This window comes from Pan troglodytes, chromosome 6, assembly GCF_028858775.2.
Source record: "Pan troglodytes isolate AG18354 chromosome 6, NHGRI_mPanTro3-v2.0_pri, whole genome shotgun sequence".
Lineage (NCBI taxonomy): Eukaryota > Metazoa > Chordata > Mammalia > Primates > Hominidae > Pan > Pan troglodytes.
In genome coordinates, this window is record NC_072404.2 from 136078534 (window position 1) to 136094298 (window position 15765).

Here is a 15765-nt window from a genome sequence, read left to right on the forward strand (position 1 = left end):
ACAAAAACAGATTCAAGTTCTTTATTTTCTTCCAAGTAATGTCAACAGCTTTCATTCCTTCAGGGTATGAAGGCAGGGTGTTGTGTATGCCTGTGGACTGGTAGCAATAAAAACAACATAAAATTAGTTAAAGAGGAAGAAGGAGAATTGGGAGATTTTCTGTGCTGCTTTTACCAATCTAAAAGAAATTGTTAAAGTCATTTAATTTACATTCTCTTTACGATAATTGACTCACACAACCCATCTTTTTTTCCTCAAATAATTTTGCAATGATCAAAGTAGATTGGATCTTTCTGTGGCTGTATCTGTTTATTACAAGCACAATTATTCAAGTAACAAATAGGGAAGTAATTCATAAACATGCACACCCAATCAGGTATAAATCTGCAGATGCTCCATTAGTAATTAAAGATAATATTTCAAATACGGTCCATATTTTTTACAAATAACAATGTATTAAATATTAAGTTTTTGATTAGACAAAATTTCAAATCAATCAAAAAATAGTACTGGAGGGGAGGGCGTAATTATTAAGAAAACTATTCTTGTAGGTAAGTCTTTCAAAAAATTTAAAGGACTTTATTTTGAAAGATCAAGTAGGTTTGACAAGTATTTACACGTGAGTGCATCATGCCTGTCCAGCATTATATCATGAAATATTTTACATCATGGATCAATCTGGTAAACTGTTAGCCATGATTGTAAGTATGCCCTTTTGGGTAGGGAGAGGAAGAGGGGACATTTGAGATCTAAAGAACATTGTGATCTATGGTATTGAGAAGCAGGAATAAAGAGAAAGAGCACAATCAGCAAGGAGAAATACCAAATCCCTTCCACAAAGGAAAGATAAATGTGATTGGCCAGTTTTGAATACCTATGTGTCAGGACCCAGTTTCTTTCCAAAGATAATAAGGTAAAAGATGCCATTGTTTTACTTAAAGAATCAATAATCTAGTATGAACATAATACAATTTTGATAAAAATAGAGCCACGGAATGTAAATGATACTTTAGGCCACCCTTGAGAACTTCAGATTAGAATTTTTTTACCCTGTATTTACTCAGTGAGAACTCAGCATAGATACAAGTAAGAATGTTGCTATTTCTTTGTTCCTTGTCAAGAGCATCGCTCAGGCCTGCCCTCTGGACCCAACCCTAAGTTTGCTGGGCTAAATTAGCACAGTTAGCCTAACTTCTAACCACTAGGCTCCTACACTGAACAACAAACTCCATCAAAGGATAATGCTTTGATTTGCCTCTTTTTACTTGCCACTCATATATGTTCTCTAAGTAATGCAAGGGAAAACAAACAAAAATGGAAAATAAAAAATAAAATACAAAACCTCTATAGTTAGGAAATTAAGAGTAAAGAAATTTTAGGTAAAAATTTATTCAATATATCTCAGTTCTCAAATTTATTCTTTTTATCTACACTGAATCAAAGAACAATTGCAGAAAGGGTAAGAGGAGAGGGAGAGAGAGACAGAAGGAAATAAACAGAAAAAAGAGACTCTAAGTCTTGCAAAAGACTTCATAAGGAGGAAGTACATCACAAGCTGAACTTCAATCAACAGTCACTTCTTGGGTGTAAAGTAGCAGATTTATTTGAAGTCTAGCCTCTTTTTCCTGTGGTGGAATAAGACTCTTACTATAGCAAAGGGTTTGATTTCTTATTTTAAATGTGATAATGAAAACATAGTATGGCTGCCAGTTAGAGTGATGTGGTCCATTTACAAAGATTCTTAACTTTGGGAGACATTTAAGATTCTAATAAAAACCGTGTACCTCCCCAGAAAACTGTAGATACATGTACTTATAAAGTCTTCTGTACACAGCCTCAAAGTGGTCTCAAAATCCTTGCAGCCATCCAGGGATCAAGGTTTGGGGTATCAAGTTGTCTTTATCTCATCTTCATCTCCAATAATTACAGTAATAAAAGAAAGAAGAAAAATATGAACCCCATACTGTATGTATATAAAAATCTAAGGAGTGGCATCTGACTGGATCAGATCGATGCATGTATGTCATAAGAATCTAGGAAGCACCAAGTTGAGTGAGATTAATGAGCCCCCAGCCCCATATTCCATTCCTAAGAGTGGTATTAAGAAATACTGGCAAGCAAGAGACATACCCTCATGGTTTTCTTTTTAGCTAAGAGGCATTAGAGTTCTTCAACCAAATGTATCTTTCTCATAGTAATCTAATTTCTGTCCCTACTCAGTAGACAAAAATATGCCCAAACTTGTCTCATTATTGAGCTGCGGTAGGAGAGTAAAAATAAAAAGAGAACAAAGAGATGGTTGTGACAGACATGTCACTCTACCCTGATCTCAGCTTTTTTTCCCTCACAAGAAACAAATATTCTTCTCAGGTGTGAGAAGGTAAAGACAACATGTAATACCAAAGTAAACTCATTGTATTCTGACAGCCCTAACCAGAAGCCAGAAAAAAAGAGTACATTTAAATATCTCATTAAAAAGTTTATTATTATACCTGAGTAACTCAGAGGAATCATGCACACATTAAAATATGTGCATCTCGTAACTCCAAAATAAAATCAAAATTCACTGAAGCACTCTCAAATAATGGCTTACTAGGGAAAAAAAATTAAAAACTGGGACAAGGTTGCACATTTCACCAGTGTGCTTATATTATCAAAATGAATGGATTTTCTTCCTCGAAAAATTTCACACGTCGATGGTAACATAAAGTTCAGTAATTATATTCTATCTCCTATCTTTCCAACACTGTGTGATGCAGTAATTCTTCTGTGTCAAGATGTAAAGCAGTAGGGAATTGAACAAAATTAAAACACATTTCACTAAGTCGTGAGCTGAGAATACCTCTTTTGCCCAAGTGAAGGCATGGAGGAAAAAAAGAGTGAAAGGGTTTTCTGAGAAAGGAAAGTCTTTATAACAACAGGCCTTTAAAATAATTATCCCTGCATTAAAAATGCCAGAAAACAAAATTCTAATACATCCGAATTGTCCTTTAATTTTTTTTTGATTTTTCAAAATGTTTCTTAACATAAAACATCAAGGTGGTTGGTTGAATAGTAAAATTACATTGCATCAGTTTCAGGATATTAGTTCAGGTCTAATAAAATTTTAATAGAAATATGTTTAATGACTTTAACTTACTGCTGAATGAATAGTACTCTGCAGGATTTGATAGTATATGACTCGAGAAAAGATTATTAAGAAGAAATATAAGGCACTTTTATAAAAGATATTTGCAGGAAACCATTAGATGATACAGAAAATCAATAATGTCCTAGTGCCAATTTCAGCAACATTAAAATTACAGTGCTCGTTGATATTTATGATGATAGAGCTACCAAATCATTTCACTTTTGTCTTTCACTACATTAGCATTTTTCTTTGTTATCTAGGACCAGTTGCAAAATTTGATCTGTTCCTTTAAAAAATGTTTTACAGATGATCCTGTTTCTAAACAGCTCTTCTAAGGAAGAACTTTAACTGTCTATTCTTTATACTTTCAGTGTATAAATGGATTGATAGAGTTATTTCCTTTTAGGGAAGTCATAATAATTGTAAAATATTAAGACATTCAAAATGGATCTTAGTAGAAACAAATAAATAGGGCTTAACAAACAGAGTTGCTCAGCTTGCTTTTTTCCAAGAGGAAAAAAAATGGTGATAGTCTAGCCTCATTATCTCACATGTTTAAAACTGAAGTCCAAGAAGTAATGAATTGTTCAAGAGTGAAATTGTGTATAGAGTACAAATAAATATCTTGATTTTTTCCCATGTCCTTCTCCAAGTTCACCCAAATTATCATGCAAACAGGAATATAGAGCTTACACTTATTTGGCTTTTGAAGTAACCCTGTGATTTTTTTAACTGGCCAGACTATTATAAACAATGGAATTTAGATAAATTGATAGAATCAGAAGAAAAAATAATGAATGGTGAAATATTATTGCCAACATTTTTTGACTTGGTGCCCTGGATATATATAAATATAGCTATTTAACTACATATCCCAGCTAATAGGCTTCTCCACAGGTAAGGAGACACAAAAAGATAACCCACTGGAAGGCTGTCTACAATTGCTGTCTCCAACTTTAAAAGGACAAAAAAAGTTTAATGATTTCCGAAACCCTGAGCTCCTCGAGTTATAGAATATAAAAATAGTAACTGCCTGAGGCAATATCATCTCACTGGTGGCTTCCATGAATTGTGAAGTCTGCGCCAGTGATAAGAGGCTGGGAGAAAACTTTCAGATCTTAACCCGTGCTAAACTCTTATGAGTCAACCTTTTTCCATAGTAGCCAATCGGATACATTTTTAAGCATTAAATTCACATACACTAACACATGTAATAGCAAAAACAGTAATAATAAAGGCTAGAGGGAGGGTACACATTCACTCTTAATGGAATCTGTTTCAAAAGATGAGTCTACTGCCTATAAAGATAAAGATAAAGATGTGTTAATTACATATAAAGCTTTCTGCAGGACCATAGTCTTCTTGAACTTAGAGGGGGTGAGGGATAAAAGGCTACATATTGGGAACAGTGTACACTGCTCAGGATAAGGGGTGCACTAAAATCTCAGAAATCACCAGTAAAGAACTTTTCCATGTAACCAAAAACCACCTGTATACCAAAAATACTGAAAATTAATAAAATAAAATAAAAAGTCATTGGTAAGACTGCATTTTGGCTTAAACATTTCTCCAACTTATTCTACCATCCAGACCAGCGTATCATTTTTTCAGGATCGTATAGAATTTCCCAGACTTCGTTTTCTAGGTCAATCTGAGAACCAAATATAAACATGTGAAATATGTGCTAATGCTTACCATTTATATTTTCTGCTAGTTGATAGTTATTTTTTACTTTCAATGATCATTCATTCGATAGTGTTAAATCAGACATTGGCAACCTCCCAAAGATGGAGAAGGGGTGGGCTTTCAGCCTGTCATAGGTCCATGGATTTGTTGCTAACTGGATCCCCATTCCTGCTGCTGTCCAGAGCCACCACCCGCTTCCCCAAGAGTCTGATTTATCACCCTGTGTGAAATCAGAAATTCACTGTAAAACCATGCCCCACCTCCCTCCAGCTTCCTAGGGTCTGACTTTTGAAAAGGGATGAATAGGGCTGGGCACGGTGGCTCATGCCTGTAATCCCAGCACTTTGGGAGGCCGAGGTGGGTGGATCACGAGGTCAGGAGATCCAGACCATCCAGGCTAACACGGTGAAACCCCGTCTCTACTAAAAATACAAAAAATTCGCCAGGTGTGGTGGCGGGTGCCTGTAGTCCCAGCTACTCGAGAGGCTGAGCCAGGAGAATGGCATGAACTTGGGAGGCGGAGCTTGCAGTGAGCCGAGATCGGGCCACTGCACTCCAACCTGGGCGACAGAGCCAGGCTCCGTCTCAAAAAAAAAAAAAAAAAAGAAAGAAAGAAAAGGGATGAATGTACAACATTGGTGTTATTATTACCTCTGAAAAGATTGCTAGTCCTTAATCTACACTATAATTATGTTTGTTTACATTTAATAGCTATTTTCCAACTACATAAATTTCCCCATTCCAACTTATGTTTGTGCATGTAAATATGTTCATTTTTAATGAGATAAGATTCGTTTTCTTTTGAATTTGTTTACCAAGTGTGCTAGCCATAAAATTCTCCACAAATGCCATAGATCGGGGTCCCCAACCTTTTTGTCACCAGGGTCCAGTTTCGTGGAAGACAGTTTTTCCACTAGTTAGATTTTCATTAGGAGCATGCAACCTAGATCCCTTGCATGTACAGTTCACAATTGGGTTTGCCATACTGTGAGAATCTAATGCTGTTTCTGATTGGATAATCTGATTTGACAGGAGGTGGAGCTCAGGCAGTGATGCTCATATGCCCCCTGCTCATCCCCTGCTATGTAGCCTGGTTGCTAACAGGCCACAGACTGATGGTGGTCTACGGCCCGGGAGTTGGGGACCCCTGCCATAGATGATCTACCTGAGATCTGGATACAGGAGCCACTCAGTAAATATTTGTCGCATTAAATAAGCCAACTCACTGTACAACAGCAACCAACTCACTTCCTAGGCAACCAGGCTGTTCAATCATCTCCAATCCTTTCCTCACCACTGTCATACATAGGAGACTCCTCTCTATACCAGATCTTATCATCATTCCACAGCATTTTAACATCCACATCTGTGACCCATTCACCACTAAAAACTAGACACAGCTTATATCCAATGTTGCACCCTTTCAACCACTGTTTTGCCAGTTTTTTCTGCCCCTTGATCTATTTCCCCAATTAGAACCCTCAAACCTGCGTCATTCTACATATTCCTTCTTCACTCAATTCCACTGAAAGTGGGTAGAAGAAATAATCACACAGCAATGATCTCATGATTTAGTTGATTATCTCTCATTCCTCAAAACATGCTTGCTAAAACTTCCTCAACTTATCCCCACCCTTTTTTTTTTGTAAATTTATCTGCATCTAAGCCTCTCATGGTCTTCCTATCTTCAAAGAGCAGTCTTTGTTTCCTTCAAAGCCTGTCCTCACCTGTTCTTTTATTTTCATCTCCTTCTGCTTCCTCAGGGACCTTCATTAATGGATTATCTCCTAGTTCTATCGTATGTTCAACCTACTTCTGTTCAGTGATTCTTTCACAATAATGTAGACATCTGCTTATTTAGAAAATATTTCTTTGAGTCCTGTTACTCCTTCCTTTTCTTCCTGACAGAAAAAAAAAATCATAAAGGAAAAGTTCACTCCAATATAAAGGAAAATTTTTCACTTCCTATGATTCATTCACTCAAACTCTAAAATTCTACTCCAAAAACCACTCTCACTACAATTATCAATATACTCTTTGATGTTGTATACAATGGATATATGTCAGACATGTTGGTGACATTTTCAGAGTAATGAAACCTACTGACCCCTCCTACCTGTTGAAATGCCTTTGTTGTCTTTTATAACACAGTTTTCTCCTAAGTAATCTACTGCTGTGGCCCCTCTGAAGTAGATAGCTCTGTTAACTCCTCTCTCTGCGTCCACAATAACACTTCACTGGTTCCTTCTCAGCCAAAAGTTCCCCTAGTTTTCACAGTCTCCCTGGGTGTACCATCCATTGTTGTTACGCTTTTAAATTACCAACTATAGTCAATGAGCCAGATCTATCAGCAGATCAGATCTGTGATAGGCTGATTTGTGTCTCCCTAGAAATTCATATGTTGAAACCCTAGCCCCTAGTCGTATTTTAAAATATGACTGTATTTGGAGATAGGGATTTTAAAGAGGTGATTAATAAGTTAAAACGAGACCATAAAGGAGGAGCCTCATCTCATTTGACTGGTGTCCTTATACAAAGAGGAAATTTCTGCTCTCTTTGGCAGCACATGTACTAATAATATAGGAAGGATACATAAAAGATTAGCACAGCCCTTGTGAAAGGTTGACATGCATATCTGTGAAGTGTCTCATATTAAAAGACAGAGAAAGAAAGAAAGAGAGAGAGAAGTTTGAAACTTCTTGAAATCTGAACACACAGAGAGACTACAAGGATGTGTGTGTGTGTGTGCACAGAGGAAAGACCACGTGAGAACACAGCGAGAAGGCAGCCATCTGCAAGCCAAGGAAAGAGCCTCTGAAGAAACCAAACTTGCCAACACCTTGATCTTGGACTTCTCGTCTCCAGAGTTGTAAGAAATCAATTACTATTGTTTAAACCATCCAGTCCGTGGCATTTTGTTATGGCAGCACTAGTAAACTAACATGAGATCCTTCTCTTGAGCTCCAGATCCCTCAATACAGAAGCATTCTAGTTAACACAAACTGAATGTTTTGTAACTTCCCAAATCCTTGTTTGCAATTATATTCATTTTACTTCCCTCAAAATCTGATTCTCTTCTTTTATTCTTGTACTGATAGTTGGAATACAGCTTCCCAACCAGTTTGCCAAACCAGAAACCTGGGAGTTATCATTGGTACATTCAGTTTTTTCATCCACCAATGTTACTTGTTTCCCAAGTCATGTTCGTGCTGCAAATCTAAAATCCATCCTCCTTCTCCATATCATTATTTCCCACTTAAATGTTGTATCAACCTCCTTGCTGGTTTCCCATCTTACTACAGCCAGAATAAACTTACTACAGCCAGAATAAACTTAAAATGCAAATCTCATTATGTCCTTCCTTTGCTATAATTTTTTCAGTGGTTTTTCATAGCCTACAAAATAAATCCTAAGTCTTCAGTATGGCATAAAATGCCCTCCATGGCCTAGTGATGGCATCCACTATCATCTGCCTTTCCAAATCTGTAGTCCAGGCATCCTGAATCACGTGGAGTTTTTGAAGGTTGAATAATCTTTCCTTCATGCCTTTTTCCAGCCTTCCCCTCATTACCTGCCTCTTTTTTTTTTTTTTTTTCTACAGGAGCCTCACTCTGTCACCCAGGCTGGAGTGCAGTGATGTGATCTCAGCTCGCTGCAACCTCTGCCTCCCAGGTTCAAGCGATTCTCCTACCTCAGCCTCCCAAGTAGCTGGGACGCAGACATGCGTCACCATGCTGGGCTAATTTTTGTATTTTTAGTAGAGATGAGGTTTCACCATGTTGTCCAGGCTGGTCTTGAACTCCTCACCTCAGGTTATCCACCCACCTCAGCCTCCCTAAGTGCTGGGATTACAGGCATGAGCCACTATGCCCAGCCACCTGCCTAACTGTCTTTCTTCTCCTACAAAAGTAAACACAGATGACATTTGTGGATAGTCTTACTTAAATGACCTGCCACAGGCTAGCCTGATCTACGCGCTGCTCCAATAACAGCCATGAGAGCTTTGTGTATATTAGTTCCCTATCACACTAGCATTGCAATAGACTCTTTACCTGTGAGTCTAAGGGAGTGGATTTAAAGTCTTTGAAAAACCGTGTCTTTGTATCCTGAGGGTCCGGTATGAATTAAATAAATGTAAATTGGCGGAAGAATAAATGAATGAATGAATATATGAGTGCAGGTTTAGGCATGTCAAATTCTATATAGAATTTCCTGAGGGATAAGCCATTAGTAGACACAGCTATATTCTGAGTCTGAGAATTTTCTTAGATAAATATTTTCAGATAAACACCCTAATCCCTCCAGATATTAAATTTTCCCAACTCTTATTTTTAAAATACAGCTGCATCCTTCAGGCAATTTATTGGCATGTCTACTTAGTTCTGCAGTTTCACAAACATCTAATGTCATGGTCAAACACATGTGCCCATAAGGCCAAGGTCCTCAAACTTTGTATTACTTTACATTACTTATATTCTACCAGGTGAGTGTGTGTTGGAGGGGAAGAGTTCTTCTTTTCTCAAAAAAGTAAAATAGTAAAGTATACCTTTGTAATACAATTGATTCAAAATAAATAGGCCCTAAGCATGCATCACTTTAGAAAGCAATTATTTTGATTTTCACTAAAGTTTTATAATTACTATTCACTAAAATTTCATCTTATTCCAGCCTCCAACAGAAGTTAAAAAAAAAAAAAAACTTTTTCTACCTACCTGCAGCTTTTGTTGAAAATGTGAGTTTCTTTTCCTGTTTTTCTTACAAGTCTCTCAAATTACTCAACTTTCTTATCTAGTAATTTAGAGTCACTGCAAATTGTTCAACTCTGTTCATACTACTGCGGCTTGCTAACTTCCTGGGTTTTTAACTTTATCATTCTTTATTGAGTTTCTACTGCTTTTTGTTTGTTTGTTTGTTTGTTTTTAGAGACAGGGTATTGCTCTGTCCCCCGAGCTGGAGTGCAGTGGCGTGATCTCAGCTCACTGTAATCTCTGCCCCCTGGGTTCAAGTGATTCTTGTGACTTAGCCTCTCGAGTAGCTGGGATTACAGGCATGCACCACCGTGCCCAGCTAATTTTTTCTTTTTTTTTATTTTTTTATTTTTAGTAGAGATGGGTTTTCGCCATGTTGGCCAGGCTGGTCTCAAACTCCTGGCCTCAAATCTGCCTGCCTGGGCCTCCCAAAGTGCTGGGATTACCAGCGTGAGCCACTGCATCCTGCCAAGTTTCTACTGTTTCTTAATGGTGAATGCATGTTTATATGAAGCATATGCCCAAGTCTCCGGAATACTTATAAGAATGAGTTATAGAGAGACTTCCTGCTTGCTATAATACATACCTATTTCTATCTCAGGCCTGTGTGCAGGCAGCTAGAACTGTAGATGTCAGGAATAGGATGACCTCTCAGGTTATTATGCTTGCATAAAACTTTGTTATTCCTCAATTATCTAATTTATCATAGTATTATAATGAGTGATAAAGCTGTTGTCCCCTTGACTAGTTTATAAGTGAGCATAGTGTCTTCCTACTTGTCTTTCTATTCATTTTTTTTTTTTTTTTGAGACAGAGTCTCGCCCTGTCTCCCAGGCTGGAGTATGGTGGTGTGACCTCAGCTCACTGCAACCTCCGCCTCTTGAATTGAAGCGATTCTTATGCCTCAGCCTCCCTCACGCCACTACACCCAGCTAATTTTTGCATTTTTAATAGAGACGGGGTTTGGCCATGTTGGCCAGGCTGGTCTTGAACTCCTGACCTCAAGTGATCTGCCTGCCTCAGCATCCCAAAGTGTTGAGATTACAGGTGTGAGCCACCGTGCCCAACCTCTCTTTCTATTCTTAGCACAAGGAACAGCCTAGCATTTATAGATGTTCAACAAATGGCTGTTGTTTAATTATTTTAGCCATCTTCTTATCTCTTGTCAATGTTGAAATAATTTTATTTAACTTTGTGGTAGGGTGGAATCTTTTTTTTAAATGCTTCCTTTTTATTTTTGCAATTAAATGAATGTTTAATTATTAATTGTAAACCCATTTTGGATGTATTTTACCATGTTTAGTTGCAGTTTAGACATCACTCAGTCCCACCATACTCTGCTCTGCATCACTGAATTTATTGCACCAAATTCATTTCCTAGCTGTCTTTAAACTGTATGGACTGTTAGTATTTCTTGGTTATCCATATAGTTTGGAAACCTGTCTAGTATTTTCTTTCTCTGGCTCAAAACTATATTTATTCATTTTAGAATGTAGTTATTGTATATTGGCCACAACTTCATATTTCTATTGATTATTATAATCTGATTCATATTAAGATAGATATATTTCAAGATATCAAAGATGAGTTATGAAGTGAACAAAAATCCTGATCAATGATTTACATTTCTTCTGGGAAATACTGTACATCTATTTGCCATGGTAACCAGGCTTGTTTTCTTACACCATTTCTTTCCCTTGCATCTCTGGCCTGTTTCGAAATGTAATGACCAAAATGCTAACTAATACAACCATTTGATGATGCTGGATAGGAAAAAGAAAAAAGGCATCTGGGTAGCCCCAATCTACATAAGAACTAAACATGCACTTTCTTTTAAAGGACTTATCTGAAGTGATCTAATTGGCTGTGTTGTTGAAGGATAGAAACCTGAGATCATAAAATCATAACTAGTGAATTTGAGTCCTGATTAAATAAACATTCATTAAACCCAATGGGTAATACCCACGAAAAATCAAGTAAGTGTATAATCACAGTAACTTGAAAACTGCTATTCTTAATCTTGGGAACTCTATCAGTGATCAGCCTGTCAGGACTTAAGAGCAGAGGGTGACTAGCACAAAGTCTTTGGAATGGAATAAAGGCAGGAATCACAAGTAAAGGACCTGCTAGAATTTAGAGACAGTGCAATAGAGACAGTGCTACCAAAAAAAATCTGTGAATAAGTGGAAATGCAAAGTATTTACATGACTCACATCAGGGGGTCTTTGAGTAGCCAGTCACCTTGGAATGAATCAGTACCAGGGAAGAGTAAACCAGTAAACCAAGAAACTGATGATGAGAACTTGAGGAGAGTTATAAAATAAGGTGATGAACAGACCATTTGTGAGTCCCAAAGGTTCCATATCCAGCTAGTCTTTGTGAAATAGTTGAGGATAGAGGTGGATCTGCTGTTGAGTTTCTGTGACCATTGGTGGTAAGAATTCAAATATATATATATAAAATACTCAATGCTAATTTAACTGTTACTTTAAATTATAGAAATCTGAATATCCAGAAGATAGAACATAGGATCCCCTCCTTCTGAAGACATCAAGAGTATAAATCAGATGAAATCTGTCAGTCTTTGAGACATCACCTCTGATGATTACATGTGGTGTTAATACTTTCATTTTTGCTTTCAAAATGCTGTTACTTCAAAGACTAGCATCTGAAGGAGAAGATTGCAATATAAATGAGATATTTAATTCCTAAGGTGCCTAATGTAGGCTTATGTTTTAAAAGGAGATTCAAGCTTATTTCTAGGTCAGTAAGAACGTGTATAGCAACTGTTATTTTAGGGTTCATGAGACTAATCGGTAGTCCGTATACTTTAATCAATGTTGCATCTATATCCTTTATTGAAAACATAATCATTAATTTGTGGGCCATTTTTGTGGAACTGTCAGTGGAATAGATGGCTTTTATGAATTGAGACCAAGGCTGATCCTTCAAGAAGAGAATATATTCACTGTGTTACATTTAAACATCATAATGATTCTTGAACATAAACTCTGAGATGGTTAGGGGGTTCTGACCTTAGCAAGAACATCGCTTACATTTATACTAGCATCTAAATAAGCATGGTGCATTCCCAATTTCCTGTATGCATTCAATTTTATAGGACTCAGTACTGTAAAAGTATGTTTATTAATCCACGGAGCTCTTCTACCGTAGATATGATTATTTATATATATATATATATACGCACACACACACATATATAGACACATACACACATATATATACACATACACACATATATACACACATTCATATGTGTATGTATGTAAGTGTAAATGTATATTTACATACATACACAAATATACATATAAATATTACATATACATACATACACATATAAATATACAAAATGTAAATGTGTATGTATGTAAATGTAAATATACATTTACAGTTCATTACACACACATATATATACACATACACACATATATACACATTAAAGTTCATTACACACACATATATACACATACACACATATACATATGTGTGTACATTTACAATTCATGTATCTATAGCACTTACAATATATATAATGTGGGTGTGTGAGTATATATATATACACACACACATTCTCTCTCAATGGGGGCTTATTGTGAATATAAAGTCCAGTTTCAGCTTGAGTTGTGTATATGTTTACATTCACAACATAAAGAGTTCTGAAGCTTGACCCAACTGTACTTGACTTTACTGTTATACTTGTAAGGTAACAGTACTTTCTAAAATATTGATATTGCTCTTAAACATTAAACTCTTCAAAGATACTAAATGTGGTACAGAATATATACAGACAACATGATGAGGCAATTACATTGCTTACATAAACAGTGAACTTTCCATATTTGGATATATTTTCATTGTGTATATATTATTCCATCTGGTAGCCTACCCTGAGGCTTTATTTTATCACCCTACTTGTCCCATAAAGATTCTTGAGATTTTTATTGAAAGAAACAATGAAAATGCTAATTAGTTATATTTTTCATCATAATCTTTTTTTATACTAAAGGATCTTTCTCCTTTTTTGTTTCTGCTTCTATATGCTATTTCCAATGAGTTTTGTTGCCCCAAAGCTATCATTTTTAGGCTTCTAATATTGTTTTCTGTTCACAGGGCTTAATAACTACTTTTTAATGGATTCTGTTTACCTCAGAGGCAGGCATTTTGGAGAATTCAGCTTATATTAGGGCAGAATTTAAAAATTCTATGTGGCTTTGGGGGCTTCTTCCCTCAGAAAATTAAAATGGTTTAATCTTTTGACTGAAAAGGGAACTGACATGATTCCTTTTAAAATGAGACATTGGGATTTGAAATGGATCACAAAAGAAGACAATCCTGCATGTATTTAAATGCATAGACAGCATATTTTATGCACATAATTATTTTGGCTCTTTTAATTATTATTTCTTCCCTGCTTAAAAAAATGGCTCCCTAACCAAGCACTGGAAGTTGAGGTTCTGTTGCTTCAGTAAAAATAACCATGGAGTCCAAGTTCCACATTCTTTTTAAAAGCTTCTTTTTTTGACCTAAAATTTTCTCCATTTCTCTGTTCCCTTTAGTCATGAAAAGTCCATTTCATAACTGAATTAAATAATGCTAAATTTAGTACCCAAAAAGGGGTTCTTTAATTTATTCATTTGCTCATTTAAACATGCATTGCTCTGTGCCCCTAATACCTGCATAGATTGATGGGAGGCACAAAGGGTCACCTTTTCATAACGTGGTTAGTGATACAATAAGGTAAGGGAAAAAGTCAGAGACGGTTTAGACTTGAGTAGACATAGATAAGAGAATTAAAAGGGAAGGCTGCATTTAATTTTAGAGATGATTAATTTGCATGAGAATAGTTGTCACCTACAAGACAATCTAAAGGAGAGCGTTCACTAACTGATATAAGAAACAACAGTCATCATCTACCAGAAATTTTTATAGCCCAAACAAGGTACAAACAGGGAGGTCATTGTGCTAGAAGTTGGAATAGAAAATATATGATCCCTGCCTCTTTGCTCTCTGGCTGGGAAGACAAGATTAATTCCAGAAAGCATTCTCTTCACTTTCTCTCCACCTTCTCACTCCCTGGCCCTTTGTCAGTATTTCTCTTCTGCACTCATCACTATCTGCCTTGTTTTAGTTATTCCTACATGCACATGTGATATTCTTGATACCAGACTGTGAACCCCATGAGGGCAACAACTGTTTCATCGCCGTATAAATAAAACCAGGCAGCATTCCTTACAACAGAGAATGCATAACAAATATTAGTGAATGAATAAATCAAACTGTAAAGCAGGATAACATATGCTAATGCCACATAAATGGGATCTTTGATCAGATGTCATGTTAGCGAGGCCTTCTCCAGCCACCTGATGCATATTGTTCCTCTGGCCTACCATCTCTTTAACCACTCACTCTGCTTCATTTGCAAAATTCTTATTGCTGCCTTTCATTATAGTAAATATTAACTTATTTTCAGCATAATACAATAGTATATAAGCTCTTTGGGAGAAGGGAATTTGTTTTATCCACTGCCATAAAAATCCCTTCATTTTAGAGCACTGCCTGACACAAAGTTGCACTCCAATATTTGTTGATCAAAGAAATTAAGAAATAAAAGTATAGGGAATAGTGATAATTTTTGTTTTAAATAAGTTGATTTAAGCCATCCAGATATATTTAGCTAATACCCAAATACTAAATGAGAAGGAGCAGTTCCCTTATGTTCTTAAAAATCCTGAGTGACATGCTAACATAATACTTACATGTTGGTTTAGGTATTGAACTATCAGTAATATCATTCTTTGAGGAGAATTCCTGTAATTCACATCCAAGAACTGTTTTCATAATTTGAACAATTTATTCACATGTAGTGTATCTGAAGCCATATAAACAAGCAACTCCCCAAAGGAGACTTATTTCAAACTAGCATTTGGCTGGGATGCGTAGTCCCTAAAGAGTTGACATTGCCCAGGAATATTCATTTCAGAGTGCTGGACTGAGGTCAGGATTCCAGGACCTCTGCTGCTACTAAATAACAGATGTTTCAGTGTCTCAACTTCCTTTTCACTAGCTAGGGGTATGGGGGATATAGGGATGGCATAAATGGATTCTAAAATCCCTTCCAGCTGCAATGCTTACAGATTCTATTATTGATAGTAAGGATGATTTTGATGGAGGAATGGGGAA

The 15765-nt window shown here is 36.4% G+C and overlaps 1 protein-coding gene and 1 non-coding gene across 2 annotated transcripts in view; both read left to right on the forward strand.

Moving 5' to 3' along the window:
* The window catches only part of KCND2 (potassium voltage-gated channel subfamily D member 2), a 476478-nt gene that overhangs the window by 391777 nt on the left and 68936 nt on the right, over positions 1-15765 (forward strand). The window lies entirely within an intron of this gene.
* LOC112209875 (U6 spliceosomal RNA) lies at positions 7366-7473 on the forward strand. Its single transcript, XR_002944868.3, has one exon. It is a non-coding gene; the product is annotated as a U6 spliceosomal RNA (small nuclear RNA).